This window comes from Anomaloglossus baeobatrachus, chromosome 4 (genome assembly GCF_048569485.1).
Source record: "Anomaloglossus baeobatrachus isolate aAnoBae1 chromosome 4, aAnoBae1.hap1, whole genome shotgun sequence".
In the NCBI taxonomy this organism is placed as follows: domain Eukaryota; kingdom Metazoa; phylum Chordata; class Amphibia; order Anura; family Aromobatidae; genus Anomaloglossus; species Anomaloglossus baeobatrachus.
The window spans coordinates 124,763,659-124,768,090 of NC_134356.1; the positions used below are offsets into that span (position 1 = coordinate 124,763,659).

A 4,432-nucleotide genomic window follows, 5' to 3' on the forward strand; every position below is an offset into this window, starting at 1 on the left:
GACATAGGGGCGTGGGTCACTCACTAGCTCCTCCATCATGGCCTCCATTCCATACACTCGTGCAACTGCAGCTGCATCCTCCACCTCCGCGGTCCACTGTTCCATCAGCCGGCAGATCTGGTTCCGGTAGTGTCGGCAGATCCCTGCCGTCTGGGCCCTCAGCCATGCCGCTGTCCCGGGCACCGGTTCGGTAGCCTCCGCGTAGCTAGGGGGAGCGGACATTCCTTTCAGGGGGTCGGCGGATCGTGGGGTTCCAGCGTCCTTATCTGTATAGCCGCGGCTACATGCGACCAGTCGCCATTTCGTCCCCCTTAGCCTCTTTCCGGCCCCTCCTCTATCGGGGCGGGGTTTTGGCCTTCGCGCCTCTACTACTCGAGAAGACGCTCGAGCGGGAACTTTTCGCGCCAAAGATGGCGACTTCTGAAATTTTCCGGCCGGATACCTCCGGCGGTCACAAGGCGCAACTCTACCCAACGGCAGAGCGGTAAGATCCTGTTCGTGACGCCAAGTTGTCGCGGGCGGAGTAGGGGACGCCGCGATCTCCCAATGCTCGGGTCCTGCTGCGGCTGCTGCGGCCTGCTGCTGCTGCTCGGTGGCTCGAGCGATGGGCCGGATCCCGGGGACTCGAGCGGCACTCCTCGCCCGTGAGTGAAAGGGGATTGGCTTTTGGGATAGTTTATTGTCCGTGACGCCACCCACGGTTGTGGTGATTTGTTGACACCACCGCTGCTCTGTATGGAGATCCCGGGAACTGATGACAGGGAGCAGCAAAGTTGTTGGTTCTCCCCTCCGTGGGTAGGGGGTAGTTGTCCCGGGGCCCAGTGATGAGGTGGGTGATGCAGGGCTTGGTGGGGTGCAGGGACGCGGGTGCAGCGCTGTGCCTTGCGGCACTGTGGTACTCACTCAGCCTGAGACGATGACACAGTTCTCGGTAAAACACGCGGCTGGAAAGACGGTTCCCACGGACGGCTGCACTTGCTTTCCCCAGTAGTTGACGGTCCCTTTTCCTGCACCTAAGATGATGATGGTTTCGATGGGTTCCCACCAGTAACCCGCTCCCCGGCTTGGATATGGGCCGGAGGAGCCCTACTTTGCCCAAAGGCGCTGGCCCTGAGAAACTGGTGCCCTGGCGGTGGCGGTGTCTCTCTGTAACGGTTGGACTGTTGCCTTCAATCGGGACTTGCTTGTTGGGAGACCCAGAGGTCCCCTTCACTAACGGATTTGGCAAATCCCTAGCCTTGCCGGGATCGGAAAGGCCCCTGCCACTGGTGCTGACTGCTCTTCGTATACCGCTCCGGCACCGCCGGGCCACCACCCGTCCGCGGTCCTTCCAGCAACCTCCAAGCAGTCACCCCTGCAGACAGTCACCGCCGTCTGCCGACCTCGCTGTCTCTCAGTCCGGGGGACACACCCGGACCAGCCTCAGGCTTTACAAACCGTTCCTTTTAACTGTCTCTACTCTTACTGTTTACTCCTTCACTTCCCTAGCTGTTCTGCCTGGTTCTCCCACCTCCAGGGCTGTGAACTCCTCGGTGGGCGGAGCCAACCGCCTGGCCCACCCCCAGGTGTGGACATCAGCCCCTGGAGGAAGGCAACAAGGATTTTAGGTTAGCCTTGGTGTTCCTAACTGGGGTGTAGGGTGTGGTGGTGTTGTGACCTGTGACCCCTGGCTTGCCCAGGGCGTCACAAATATGTTTAGCGCTGACAATGCCATTATCAGCATGACAATTCCAGTCATTTACATGCTGGAGCACACGCTAAACACTATTCGGAGTCAGGGGGTGGGACAACAGGAAGGGGAGGAACTACAGGAGGATTCATATGCGCAAGAGACAACAACATCACCAAGGTCCAGACGTTCATCATCACCAACGCGGCAGGCATGGGACCATGGGAAACAGGGCTCAACAAGGGCGCATGGTAGCAGGCGAAATGTTGAGGAAGGTGCAGGAGAACATGAAGAAATTGAGGACGAACTGTCCATGGACATGGAAGACTCAGCGGATGAGGGAGACCTTGCTCAAATTTCAGTTGAAAGAGGTTGGGGGGAGATGTCAGAGGAAGAAAGAACGGTTAGCACCTCTATGCCACAAACACAGCGTGAAGAACAAATAACTCGGGCACACAAAAAGTTAAGAGTCTGAGGCAGAGTAGTACTTGAATTTCAGTTTGCTTGTTTATTGATGCAAAGGATCCAAAATGAAAATTCCTAACGTTTCGGCCTTCACATACAGGCCTTCGTCAGAGAAAGTCTATGATATAGATATACAGAAAGAAAAAAATTGAATTAGTTGTTATACAAACAGAGTAATGTACATACCAAATATGCTCAATATAGGAGTACATCATTAGGGGCAAAGAACACAAAACAATATCTACAAGCTTTTAATACTGATAATTAATCTATGATGAACAAGAAGAATCCACATAGTGTATCATAGTGATCTGTCTTTGAAAAAATGTCCTCTAGAGGAGGTAACGGAACAAATGACCGCTATACAGGAAAACCACCCTAAACAGAGTTATCAGGAATAAATGAGACATACCGGCACGGTGGCTCAGTGGCTAGCACTGCAGTCTTGCAGCGCTGGGGTCCTGGGTTCAAATCCCACCAAGGACACCATCTGCAAGGAGTTTGTATGTTCTCCCCGTGTTTGCGTGGGTTTCCTCCGGGTACTCCGGTTTCCTCCCACATTCCAAAGACATACAGATAGGGACTCTAGATTGTGAGCCCCAATGGGGACAGTGTTGCCAATGTATGTAAAGTGCTATGGAATTAATAGCGCTATATAAATGAATAAAATTATTATTATTATTATTATTATATGATTGTAGAGAAAACGGTGTGTATACAATATACGAAATCTCCGTGTAAAAGAAAAGGATACCTAGAAATAGAAGGTAGTCAAATATCCGGCTGGACAATTTAGAAAAAATCTATACCAGAGAGTACAGTCAAAATATGAAAAATGGTAAATGACTAGGGAAGGATCATATGAGCTGCAAAGAGATGATGAAAAAAGAAGAAGGAAGAAGCAAGAAACAAGGGAGAAAAAAAGAAGAGAGAAAGAAAAAAGAAAAAAGAAAAGAGAAGGGAGAAAAAAGAACAAGAGACAAAAAAGTGTGAAAGACTAGAAGAAGAAATGGAAAAGGGGAAATGAGGAGCAGTGTACAGTTCTGAAGGTAAAGATAAGTAGGGGATACCTCTGTTGACATCAATGGTACAACTGATAGCAAACAAATGATGTAAGAGTCACGTTAGAGAAGTGGAGTCCACTGTAAGACACTATGAAAAGGGAAAATGACAAGCCATAATATCTGTAGTACATCGTATTATGGGGGAATGTATCCAAAGAATAAATAAATCAGTGTGTACCTACCCAGTTGCCGTACATATAGTGCAGAAAAAACTGCTGGTGTAGGGAGTGCCCTTATATTCAGAGGCAACACGTTTCAGGTATGATAACCTGTATAATCAATCAATGTGAACAATTGATCAGTGTGTTAATATTACGTTACAAAAGAAAAAGTATGAACTTGAAAAATCGGCACATACCGGACGGTAGAAATATTATGTAGTAAGGCACGGTGTGTGCTCAACACCCTTAAGGTGTGGAAGAACCAAATGATATGGTCTGTAGATAAAGGAATATGTCAAAATAAGTATATGCCCCTATGAATGCAACTGCAATGAAATACAGCAGGGATATGACATGTCAAAGTACAAACCTTTATCTTGCTAGATAAGGCTAGGTATTAATGCATCAACATATGATGTTGTGGGGAAAATCAGTCGGACTCCTAAAGGAAAATATATACAGATCATAATGAGGATAGATATAAAGACTATACACAGTCATAGCCAGAGGAGAAAGAGAAAGTAAACCGTCTGTACCTTGAGTGGATAAAATCCTGTGTGGTGGCCGGTCCCCATGTGAATTCCTATGCTGCCTCTAGGAAGTGAGGAGTGCGCTTTTTAAAGGTGCCTAATGGCCCAGGTGTGCCAGCTCTAACAGGAAATCCTGCCTGTGAAACGCAGGGACAGCCCGCGGCACGCACGCCGCCCATGCGCGGAGGAACCCTCTGTGATCCTCGGCGCATGCGCGAGCGGCGGCCACAGCCGGTCCACGTGCGTGTGTGTTGGCAGGACCAGGACGCACATGCAGACATGGAAATGAGGGTGCTGGAGCGCAAACAGTGATCGTGGAACGCACGATCACCCATGCGCTGAAGGGCCAAGGGGCCGATCAGCGCATGCGCAAGCGGCGGCCACGGCATGTGAATGTTGAATAGGAGGAGTGGGCCGGGCGCGTGCGCAGACCGGCCGATAAGGCGGCCGAGACCGCGCATGCATGGGCACACAAACGTCCATGTGATCCAGGTGAATGGTGCCGACAGGATATTCAGTGCCGTGACGAGATCATGGAAAAAC

At 50.4% G+C, this 4,432-nt stretch overlaps 1 long non-coding RNA gene across 1 annotated transcript; it reads right to left on the reverse strand.

Moving 5' to 3' along the window:
- Nucleotides 1–2,822: 2,822 nt before the first annotated feature.
- LOC142301298 (uncharacterized) lies at nt 2,823–3,950 on the reverse strand. Its single transcript, XR_012752745.1, has 6 exons — nt 3,896–3,950; nt 3,730–3,801; nt 3,557–3,635; nt 3,381–3,467; nt 3,205–3,286; nt 2,823–2,888 (listed from the first exon to the last, which is right to left on the reverse strand). It is a non-coding gene; the product is annotated as an uncharacterized LOC142301298 (long non-coding RNA).
- Nucleotides 3,951–4,432: the final 482 nt, after the last annotated feature.